The sequence below is a fragment of the Pinus tabuliformis genome, chromosome 4_2 (genome assembly GCF_031772625.1).
Source record: "Pinus tabuliformis cultivar Carrire ecotype Pingquan chromosome 4_2, CPIR1, whole genome shotgun sequence".
NCBI classification, from domain to species: Eukaryota; Viridiplantae; Streptophyta; class Pinopsida; order Pinales; family Pinaceae; genus Pinus; species Pinus tabuliformis.
The window spans coordinates 1,178,050,143-1,178,062,817 of NC_142304.1; the positions used below are offsets into that span (position 1 = coordinate 1,178,050,143).

Sequence of the window (12,675 nt, forward strand, 5' to 3'; positions counted from 1 at the left end):
TATATATTGACCACACAAATGCATATATCATCAATCATACAAGAATGCGGAGGAAAACTTGAATAGCTTTATTAATAATCAAGAATAGCAAAGAGGATTACAACCAATTTTTCTGACCCAGCGTCATCATCTCAGCAAGAAAGCCTTCTTCACCTCATGAAAATCTTAGATCACCCAACACTATGATGTTACACCAAGAAACCAGCAGCACTTCCTTACAAGATACGAAATTCCAGCCCCCTGGATCTCTGGGATGAGGGATCCATATATAGATGTTTGCAAGGGGGTGAGTCAACTTCTGAGATTTGATTAGTGTCCTCTCTCTGATAGTTCTTGATTCCACTTGGAGATTGATGATCTCTTACTCATCCCTGGGCGAATGCAGAGAGGCAAGTGTCACGGGAGAAGTTTTTGGAAGATTCCATGATCTTCCACCTCGCAAATTGACTTTGCCATTTGTCCACTCTCGCCCATCGCACCCCATAGAATGGATTTTCAGTATGCATCGCACCTCCCGTGTGCATTTAGGTGGGATGCAGTGCACTTTGACCATGGAGCAGGTGAGATGGTCCAGTTTTGACCAGTTTTGAGTAGTTTTTCATGGAGAACTTCTGGGAGATGTTGTAATCGGTTGACCTTGTTCTTTTAGGGGTTAGAACAACTCTTTTAGTGACTTAGGAGCCCTTGGTTTATGGACATTTATGATTGGGGTTGCAGTGCCCAAAAATTTCTATAACAGTTGCCCCCTAAAGCATGAGGTCATTAATCTTTTGATGTTGGGTGAAATGCTTTATCATGAGGATCTGAAGTTTTTTCGAGCTGGAAGGCGACCTGTAATAAGATACAATACAATACATTATCTTCATAATATTTTCATGATCTAGCTGAGGTGGGCATTTCCCATGCCCAGCTTTATAAATTCATTTTCATGTACATAAGACAGACAATCGTCTGAGTGCAGACTGATGATTCTAGTAGAGCCATCATCCTTTGGATTGGATGATTATCTGTGCAGCAATGACGTACATTTGATGTCTTTTTTTTCATGAATATATATCGCAGCCTGGATGGATGAAACTAGATCCAGGGTCTTCAATCTCGTTCGATCTTCACTCAAAGTACAAGTTGATCCATGCGAGAGATGTTCTGGAGTCGAACATGGAAAGACATCGCCTGATTACCAGCCAATGATGTAAGCACGGGCGCGAGAGGAATCACCGATAATGATGATGACCCTCAAGGTACTATAGTACAATTCACGTGGGGTGAATAAGGGACTTGGCATCAAACACCACACAAAATCTTTCGGTCAAAGGCCATTGATGTAAACCTGTCACCGGAAGTGAGAAGCTTGCCATTGAGCCATGCAAGCTTCAAAGTAATGAAAGGGTTGTTCCTAGATCGACTTCCTGGATAATGAACTGATGTCGACAAGAAGTGATCCGTCATAGGAGGGCCTTAGTGAATCCCACATCAATGACATGGAACGTAGAAAATGATTTTAATGGAGGTGAAAACGATCTGACGACATAAGTTTCAGGGTGGCAGTCATGAAAGAATGGAGAGTAAATGTATTGCAGTGGACAAGACACAGGTGAATTCTCTGAGTGACTTCTCTTGAACATATCGGCAACACTGACATGATGGATTGGTAGCGTTAACCCCAAATGTGGATGGTGTGACGGACCAATGGTGATATGACCAGTGAACGGAACAACCCAACCCGACTCAGATGCGGAGTGAAAGTGTCATGTTCAAGAGCGACTTGCTACCAATAACGTTTCTTCAAGTTTTCTTCCCAATTTTTCCCCAGTCATTGCTGACCAGTACCTCTTTATTTTTGTCAAGCTTGAGGAGGATAACATATGCTTGTTCTATAATTTTCCCTTCGGGCAAGCCCATCGCTATGTTTTAACGAGCCTAGCGATAGTGAAACTCGTTCTTGTCTATATGGACAAGTTTGTCGCTATTCGGTTTTAACGATTTTAATGACAAAGATAACTCGATCCTTTTCAATTTTAGAGAGTCTGAAAAGGGACATAAAGAAGACTCCAACAATCCTTTTTCATCATATAATCCCTTAAGTCCGAAAAAGTATAAAATAATACAAAAGGGATGAATTTTCGGTAATTTTAACGAGTCGAACAAAGCAAGCGCTCGATACTTTTGTGTAATAATCCCTGAGGTCCAAAAAGATTAAAATCTAAAGGATGGATAGCACTTCTGGTCACTTTAACGAGCTGGAGAGGCCAATTGCTCGGAAATATTTTCATATTTTACGAGTCAGATGAAAAGAGCTTAAAGGAGACTCGTTTTTCGAGGAATGAGTGATAAATTCGGGTAGCAACTAATTCCAGGTAAGGTTTGGAATTTTCCAATCACGGCAGTGTCACAAGGATGGCTAACAGAATCACTCTTCGTAGTTGTTCCTAAAAAAGGGTAAACAATCAAATGGAGGTGAATGATCGGCCAATACAGAGTGGAGGTGATGATGAGAACACGACCAAGGCTTCAAAGGTTGATGATAATACATTCACGACGGTTATTTACCGGAAATTGGTTCATTTTTTAATGAGCTTAAACTCTGGGGGAACATTTGCTCATTGTTTATGTTTATTTTTTAACGAGCTTGAATTCCGCATTAAAACTGCTCAATATAATGGTCATTGATTATCTTGATTTTACCATTGACAACTTTTTTCCTTCAAAGGTTGTACTGCCTGCTCAATTGCTTCATCAAACTAGTTAGACACGAACAATATATGTTTGAAAAATGAGTCAAAACACTAATATTTTACTTGAATTACGTGAAAAGTAATTTAAAAGTGGTTTTTTACCTCTCATTTTACCATTTCATTTGAACTTTGGTTTGTTGGAGCTTTGGAGGTGCTTTCCCCCTTGATTTTCACTAGCTGATTCTAGGAGATTCTGTGGACGATTCTTGGCGTCGTCTAGACCAGGTAGGAGCTAAACCTGAGCTCTTCAGTTTCATTCTTTCCTTTTTGAATTCTGAGCATGTTTTCTGGTTTTTCTGAGCCTATGGGTTTGAAAAACTCACCATGGCTCCATCGCACCCTTTCTCTATCGAAAGGTGTGATGCATGCTGGCTTGGCCATTGGCCAGTCAGCATGCATCCCACCCAGAACACTGCTGGGGGTGCGATGGGCGCAAGGAGGGAAATTTGTGCACAGTTTTTCATGGAAATTTTTGCCTGTTTTTCACCAAATCAGGATCCTGACTCTTCTCTTGTTTGTTTTCAGAGATTCATTGGAGAAAAATTCCTGTTACATGGTGAGAACGTGAGCATGAAGAAGAGGACATGCTTGCTTTACATGATCCGGTTATGGTAAATGCACTACGGAAATGTGGCCTGTTCAAGTTTTTCCGCATCTCTAGCATGAGGCAACAAATCAACTTGTTGCAATATTTTCTCGATGCATGGGATCCTACCAACCAGGTGTTCTAGATTAGGGGAAAATCCATCCCTTTGACTGTCGTGGACATCTATTTTTTGACCGGCTTATCGAGGCGGGGTGCCCCTATCTCATTATCAGGTTCGGCCCGTGGGGGTGAATCTGTGAGAGATTACATTCGCAGGTATTGAAGAGAGGGATCTTAGCCGAGTAAGGATGGAAAGATCAATATCTGAGATGTCACTGACAGGTCCTTGAGGACCATTCTGTTCACTTTTGCTAGACTAGCTGGTAGTGCGGCTCTTCATGTGGCCAACAGGTCTTATATGCAGTATGCCTTGGAATGCCTTGAACCAAAGGTGTTCAACTAGTGTGATGCAATACTCTCTATGATGAAAGAACAATTGACCAAGGTGAAAAATGGAAGATTGAAGAACTTTGGATATGGTTCTACTTTTTCCTTGGAAAAGATCCCGCTGATGCAGCCGCAGTATGTTTCACTTGGTTTACCTCCACCGACTGAGCCATGGATGCATAGATGGGTTGACCTTATGGCCAGACATTATGGTCAGACCCAGGTTTCCTTTTCTGATACCTTCTTCGAGTGGTTCAACCGTCAGGAGATGGTTTTTTCCGAGTATCCATATGCCAGTATGGATTTTCGGGGTGACCTGGATTTGGTACTGCCAGCTGGCGGGCAGTGGGGTGTCATCGGTAAATTCTTTGACCATATCTTTGTTTATCGTTTCTTTTTATAATGTTCTTGTGCTTTCTTCTATCAAGACTAATCAAAACTCATGTGCTCATGCAGATGTCGGACCAGTTCGGCCAGTAGTACGCCTGAGAGTGCCAGCTGCCGCTCCAGCAGGAGAGGCTATGGGAAGGGCTATCCTTCGCGACCTCGATGTGGCCAAGACTCTTTCAGCATTACAGGATCAGGTCGAGAGCCTCACTCTTGGTATTCCAGATGTGAGGACTGACGACTTGCCTCTGAGGTTGCAGCGACATACTACCAGTGTGCCGAGTCGATGGACTAGGCTTTTATGCATGATTGCACAGGCCGTGACTTGTTATCACCAGCATCATTAGACTAGGGTGCCCCCTAGCGTTTTTGAGTTTTGGGTCATTTGACCAATGTTTTCTTGGTTACAGACATGCCTTTCAGCTACTTTATCACCCACTTGTATCTTACGTTTTTGTGATATATATACGTGTACTGTTTCCGCATTATCACCGGAATCATCTACTCTATTGATCCATCTCACGTCGATAACTCGACCCCTTCCACCTATAGGTGCTCTGAGACAATTTTCTCTCGCAGTGGATACCTCAATACCAAATATGGTTTGTAATAATCTTCCTTCTGGGGTACATAATGATTCTTCTATTGTTTGAGGCGTTAATTTACCTACCAAAACATCACCTGTTTCTATCCAAGATCCTAGCATTACAAGACCATTTTCGTCCAAATGACGAAGTGAATGAGCATCTAAATGAGGTATTTCTCTAGTGATTCTTTCAGGACCCTGGCTCGTCATACAGATTTCAATCCTGTATCTTACGATATGGAAAGAGGTATAAATATCTTCATATACCAGACGTTCACTAATGAGTATTGCGTCTTCGAAATTGTATCCTTCCCATGGCATATAAGCTACTAAAACGTTTTTTCCCAAAGATAGTTCTCCGCCTACCGTAGTCGCACCATCCGCCAGAATTTGTCCCTTCTTTACACATTCCCCTTGATGAATTTTAGGTTTTTGATGCGTACAAGTATTGGTATTAGAACGTTGATAGATAACCGATTCTGTTCGTACAGTGTCTCCATTAACCGATGAAGTTATATTTACAGCGTCGATATACTCGATCCTTCCCTCTTGTGTAGCTATAGCTACACTTCCTGAATCTAGAGCTGCTTGACCTTCCAACCCAGTTCCGGCAATGCACTTCTCGGGTCGAAAAAGTGGAACTGCTTGACGCTGCATATTAGAACCCATTAGAGCGTGATTCGCATCATTATGTTCGAGAAAAGGAATAAGGGAAACTCCAACAGAAAAATATTGGAAAGGAAAAATACTTCTGAAATGGATTTGTTCCCATGCAATAACTATAAATTCTTGTCGGTATCGAGCTGGAGTAATTTGTTCCTCTTGAATTCCTTGATTTAACGCCAAAGAATTTCCCGTAGCTATCCGATAGTATTCATCCTCATCTTCTCCCGGTAGTAGATAAACCATATGTTCTTCTCTCGATCTCTCGGAGATCTTATAGAATGGACTTTGTAAAGAACCACAATCACCAATCTTTGCATGAATAGATAATGATGCAACAAGTCCAGCATTCATTCCTTCGGACGTATCGATTGGACAAATACGCCCATAATAACTGGGATGAATATCCCGTGTCCGAAAACTAGCAGTTCGCCCTGTTAAGCCCCCGGGACCTAAATGGCTCAATTTTCGCCCATGAGCTATTTCCGTCAATGGATTAGTTTGATCCAAAAATTGGGATAAGGGGTGTGAACCAAAAAAATCTTGAAAAGTGTTTTTTAATAGAGTTGAAGTGACCAAGTTCTGAGGAGTTGATCTGCGCTTGGTTGCTCTGTGTATAGTTCTTTTAACTGCATCTTCTAAACGACCTAGAGCTAATCTAAATTGATTCTGTAATAAATCTGCTACAGAACGAATCCGTCGATTTCTGAGGTGATCTATATCATCGAGTGTACCCATTCCAAATTTAACCCCGATAAGGTAATCCACAGCAGCCAATACATCTTGTGGTAATGAAAAAATCTCATTCTCGGGTATATCAAGGTTCAGTTTTTGGTTCAGATTTCGTCGACCAATCTTTCCCAATTCACATCTTTTTCGGAAAAAAATTTCTTGCAATTCTTTACATAGAGACTCGGAAAATACCAAATCGCCACTTATACAGTAGAGTTTTTTATAAAACTCCAGAATGGCTTTTTCCCTCGACCATAGATATTCCTCCCGCTCCCACCTCTCCTTCTTCTTCAATAAAAATAAAAATCTTTCGGGATAGCGAGTATTGTCCAGAATCTCTTCGAGATTTAAACCCATAGCTGATAATAGAACTGGAATAGATATTTTTTGTTTTCTGCTTACACGAGCCCATATCCTTTCTCCCACATCGATCTCTAATTTCGATCTTCTTCCCCAATCTGAAATCAGAGTGCCAGTATATATATAATTAATTCTATTATGGTCTAATTCCGAACGGTAATAAATACCAGGACTTATTAATATTTGATTAACTACGACTCTGTAAATCCCATTTACTACAAATGTTCCATGGGAATTCATTAAAGGAATATTTTCGAGAAATACAGTTTGTTTCTGTATCTTCCTACTATTCCTCCGAATCGATCTTGCTGGTACATATAATTCAGAGTAATATGTAAGGGACTGATATACAGCATCTCTCTCTTTGATGAAAGGTTCTGCTAATTCATATTCATTACCAAAAAGCCTGAATTCAATTTCTTTATCTATATCCTCAATTTTTGGAAAATTATGAAGTTCTTCCATCAAGCCCTGATCGATAAAACGACAAAATCCTTCAAATTGTATCTTACCAAATTCAGGGATTGTAAACGCTCCCTCATTTTCATCTAATCGCATTGGAAGTTTCCCATCTGTAGAAAAATCTATTAAATTATTCCCGATTGATCTATATGGATCAATCCGACAAAAAAGATTCGGATGTATATTCAGTCTTCACTATATCCCATGAAATTCTACCCGTATCCAGATATACTTCCAATAAAAAAAAAAGGATAAGGAAGAGGTACTTTGATACTTTCTTCCAACCACGTGAAATGGAGCTATGAACGAATGAATCAAACCATTCTTAAATGTTAATCTCACTTAGAAAATTTCCTAATGAAAATAGTCAGATCGAAAGAAAGACGGAGAACAAATTAGATCCATTTCCTTTATGGTTGACTTTAGCATACATCTCATACTATACTTAAAGGACGGACGAATGACTTGAAAGGACAAAAGATTCGATCTGTCCATGGGATTCCCATATCTCGGCGACATAGCCAAGCGGTAAGGCAGAGGACTGCAAATCCTCCATCCCCAGTTCGAATCCAGGTGTCGCCTTGTTGAGGTAAGTAAATGGAAGGAAAAGTCTGTATTTCCATTACAGAACCTCTGGAGACATATTGGTACATATTACCAATATAGATAGTGAGTTACGTACATTTGATCCCGATTCCGTCGTGAATGTACGACCCTCGAGTTAGTTATAGTAACTTGTTGGTCAATGAACAAATGGATTTATTGATCTCTCATATCAGCTCGAACGTCAGTAACGTTCAGAATGCAAAGGTGGTCATTTCAACTTCAACTTTGCACTATGGTTAATAGTTCCCTTATCATCTCGATGATGAAATCATTATTTTTTAGAGAACATGATCCGTATGGATATAGTCGGTATAACTTGGGCTGCTTTAATGGTAGTTTTTACATTTTCCCTTTCACTCGTAGTATGGGGGAGAAGTGGGCTATAATGGTAATGCTTAAGAATCAATTATTGCGTTCCTTCCATATCATGCATGGTAATATATTCTGTTCCATAAGGATCCAGTAATATTGAATCTTCGTTCCAAATTGAAACACTCTACATGGAATTATTTCCTCTTTATCCCCGTAAGGGATGTACGTAATCCCTTATCATTATCATTTTCCTATGAAAAATCTTATTTTCTTCAACAGGTTTGAATTCATTAGTTCTTTTCTAGAATGAGTCGATAATATCATTTCTTCCACTGAAGAACGATCTCTCTTCTCTTTCTTAGTAGGAATAGAAAGAGTCCCTGTTTTATCGGATGGTTCCGAATTGAATTGATCAGATCTGATATGAATTCCGTTCTCGGAAAAATATGGGACATAAGTCTAAGTCATAGATTCCTTTGCTTTTTCATATACCATTTCAAGTGCTATATCTAACATGTGCTAGATATAGATGTTCGTACCGAAAAAAAGATGTTCAACTTTGATCCTAAAGAATCCGCAAGTACGTTCAGAATTAAGTCTGTCTGCATTGGGTCTATTTTTCCAGGAGCAGGAAGAAGGTGATGTGATCAGCTCCGCTATTTTATGGTACGAGGTCCTTCATCCTACATTTACCATATATGGATAAGTACCATTAAGATATATTTATCCATATATGGGTGTAAAAGAAGAAGTAGTACAAAAGAAAAGGTTAGATATTCTTTTCCTCCGTACTACTTCTTCTTTTCTTTTCAAAAAAAATTAAAAGCAATCCCTACCCTGTATTGTTGTAATACAATAGATCCACCCTATATTGTTGTAATATAAAAGATCTCATAACCTATTTTATACTTATGATCTGGATCATAAAGATCTATCTAGTGATCAGCAATCAATTGATTTTCATCAAAATCAATTGCTTCCACTGCTTGCACTGGCCGTTTTGACGTAAGGGATAAGTAGAAAAGCAGTAGGAACTACAAGGAACAGTAGAACAGCAATAAATGCAAGGGTATTTACTTCCATGATCTCCTTATTTTAACTTTGCTCAAAAATAGCTCGAGATTTGATCTCATTTTGATCTCATAGAGATGAATGAATCTTTCTTTCAAGATCCATGAAATAGATGTATGTCATTGATAGAATTGGTTCGAGTAACGGAATCTAACTAATGGATTGAATGAATTCTTCGATGGAAATAGTATAACCTAATACGATCACTTTTGATAAGACTAGTAGTAAAAACTTACGTGCATCAGAAAACGTTCCGATCAACACATGTCTGGTATAATTTTGAAAGAATAGGATTCGTACGAATAAGAACCTTATGCTCCTCCAGAAGACGTTCGTCAGACATGAGAGATATTTTGCTTGGATCTCCACGATTTAGATGGAATTGTGAATCTATCCCGCTTCGGTGATGATATAGAAAGAAGTATCCCATATCGAATTTATCCAGAGGCCCACCCATGACCCTGGAATGATAAGGACTAGTCCGTCCAGATCCTGACATGATCATTCACAGTTCACTTACTATTGGATCGGGACTGACGGGACTCGAACCCGCAACTTCCGTCTTGACAGGGCGGTACTCTAACCAATTGAGCTACAATCCCAATACAGTACAGTTCACCTACTATTAGATAATATTTATTTCATGATAGGTGCTAGATAGGTCATATAGATTATGCGAGTGCTAGGTCGATTAAATATCTTATCCTTCTCTTTCATTTTTGAAATGTATCGATTCATACGGAATTGGGCATCTACGATATGAATAGATATCGATGTCGGGGTTCAATAACCAATTATCTTTTCATTCATGATTAGCATGAATATAACCATACCGATAGATTGGTATTGATGATATTGGTTGGGTCGAGCTGGATTTGAACCAGCGTAGGCATATTGCCAACGGATTTACAGTCCGTCCTCATTAACCACTCGGGCATCGACCCAGGAACAAGACAGTAATTTAAAATTATTTAGGATACCTAACGAATGGATCATGGTACCCCCAGGGGAAGTTGAATCCCCGTTGCCTCCTTGAAAGAGAGATGTCCTGATCCACTAGACGATAGGGGCCACCAATCTATTCTTTATAATATGAAAGTGATCGGGAAGTTGTCAATAATATTACAAGAATTCTTGGTTTCCTCAAGGTTTTTTTCAATAAACTTGCCTATCGATAAAATGGAGTCCCTTCAGAAATTAAATATTGCAACTAAAACAACTCTAAAGCAATTTACGGAATCTATATTTGTGATCCATCGGCCCAGTTCCGATAAAAAAGACTTTATGGACTCAAATTATACAAAATGTTTCATACTTGATAATTTTGATAATTTAAATAATTTTGATAATTTTGATAATTTAAATAATTTTGATAATTTTGATAATTTAAATAATTTAAATAATTTAAATTATTTAAATAATTTAAATAGTGAATGGGGCTTATCGTTCTCTGATCGAAGTTATCCGGAAAAGACTCAAAAAAATATAAATGGGTTGGTTGGACAAAAGATCGATCCGTATGTTACAATCGGATCGTGGCGGGTATAGTTTAGCGGTAAAAGTGTGATTCGTTACATTATCAACTCGAATAATGGAAGGATCTTTTACATGGATCTTTGATCCATCTAAAGCTCTATTTCCAGATAGGTTCAAAACCTCCCCTATACCATCCATCCAGAGTTCATATGTTACACAACTTCATATACTTTACGTTCCCATATTAGAGTATAGTGCTTCACTTCTTTCCATTAAAACAAATGCTCGTTGGTGTTCCAAAAGTGCCTTTCCGAGCCCCTGGAGATGAAGATGCAACTTGGGTCGACTTATACAACCGACTTTATCGAGAGAGATTACTTTTTTTGGCTCAGGATATCAATCACGAGATTGCAAATCAACTCATGGGTCTCATGGTATATTTGAGTGCAGAAGATTCAAATAAAGATATTTTCTCATTTATCAACTGTCCCGGTGGATCAGTAATACCAGGGGTAGGTCTTTTCGATATGATGCAAGCAATAGTACCAGATGTACATACAATATGCATGGGGGTAGCTGCTTCAATGGGATCTTTCATCCTAATCGGGGGAGAAATGCCTAAACGTATAGCATTACCTCACGCTAGGGTTATGATCCACCAACCTGCTAGTTCCTATTATGACGGATCGGCTGCAGATTTTCATAACGAATCGAAACACGTAACGATGCTTCGCGATTACATAACCAGATGTTATATAGAAAGAACGGACCAACCCGGAGAGGTAATTCAACGGGACCTGAACAGAGATGTTTTTATGTCAGCAACAGAAGCCCAAGCTTATGGCATTGTTGATGTCGTAGCGGAAGGTTGATCTCATAGCGGAAGATCCTCTTTTTTAATTTATTTTTATAATGAACTGTAAACTGTGATCTCTTTGTTCCTTTTCAAAAAAAAAAGGGGGGGGGGGGGGGGGGGGGGGGGGGGGGGGGGGAAGTGATTCATTTCATAATCACCTGATATGGTATGGTTAGGATCAATCCGAACCAGTTGATTCCGCATACAATACAGCTAGAATGCCCACTATTCAACAACTTATTAGAAATGCAAGACAGCCAATAGAGAATAGAAAAAAATCTCCTGCTCTTCGAGGATGTCCTTAGCGTAGAGGAGTATGTGCTAGGGTGTATGTGCGACTCGTTTGGATCAGAAACTTAAACAGACTGGGAAATTCTTACAACGGAATAACAGAAGAATTTTCCCGCTGTAATCAAGTAAAGATCCATCATCTAACCTTATCGGGGATGAAATTTATGGTTTCCATTGGTGCAAATCCAATCACCTTGATGTGGGATGAAAAGCAATTCCTCATTGCTAGCGAATGGTCATCAATCCATTGAGCGGGGAAATCATGCAAATTGAAGAAACATAAAGTTTATGCTCATATTGCCACGAGAACGGAACAACAGGGTCAGCTACCTGGCCAACCCCAGAATTACATGTCGTTACTGTATTAATAGATCTTGTAATGAGAGTATTTATTACTTAATGATTCAAGAGTAGAGCTGGAGATGGTAAACCGTACAAGTTACCGATAACATACTCATCTCATATTTCGGAAATGAATAAAAGGCTCCGGCGTATAGAGAGGACCTTACCGATGGATTCACCTATATAAGCTGTAGCTAGAGTTGCAAAGATCAGAGCTTGAATACCGCTCGTAAATAATCCCAGGAACATTACAGGTATAGGAACTATTAAAGGTACCGGAGAAACAAGAACAGCAACTACCAATTCGTCAGCTAATATATTTCCAAAAAGTCGAAAACTAAGTGATAAAGGTTTTGTAAAATCTTCTAAGATGTTAATTGGTAAAAGTATTGGGGTTGGTTGAATATATTTACCAAAATAACCTAACCCCTTCTTTGTAAGACCTGCATAGAAATATGCTACTGACGTAAGTAAAGCTAGAGCAACCGTAGTATTAATATCATTTGTAGGTGCGGCTAACTCCCCTGAGGTAATTTTAGAATTCCCCAAGGAAGAAGAGCACCTGACCAGTTAGAAACAAAGATAAATAGAAACATAGTTCCAATAAAGGGAACCCAGGGACCATATTCTTCCTCCCAATCTGAGTTCTGGTCAAGTCCCGAAAAAATTCGAGAATATATTCAACAAAATTTTGACCACCGGTAGGAATGGTTTGTGGATCTCGAACAGCTATGGTAGCTGAACCTAATAAGACAACAATTAC

General features: G+C 39.3%; 1 non-coding gene across 1 annotated transcript; it reads right to left on the minus strand.

Moving 5' to 3' along the window:
* Positions 1-9,807: 9,807 nt before the first annotated feature.
* On the minus strand, positions 9,808-9,891 carry TRNAY-GUA (transfer RNA tyrosine (anticodon GUA)). The gene has a single exon. It is a non-coding gene; the product is annotated as a tRNA-Tyr (tRNA).
* Positions 9,892-12,675: the final 2,784 nt, after the last annotated feature.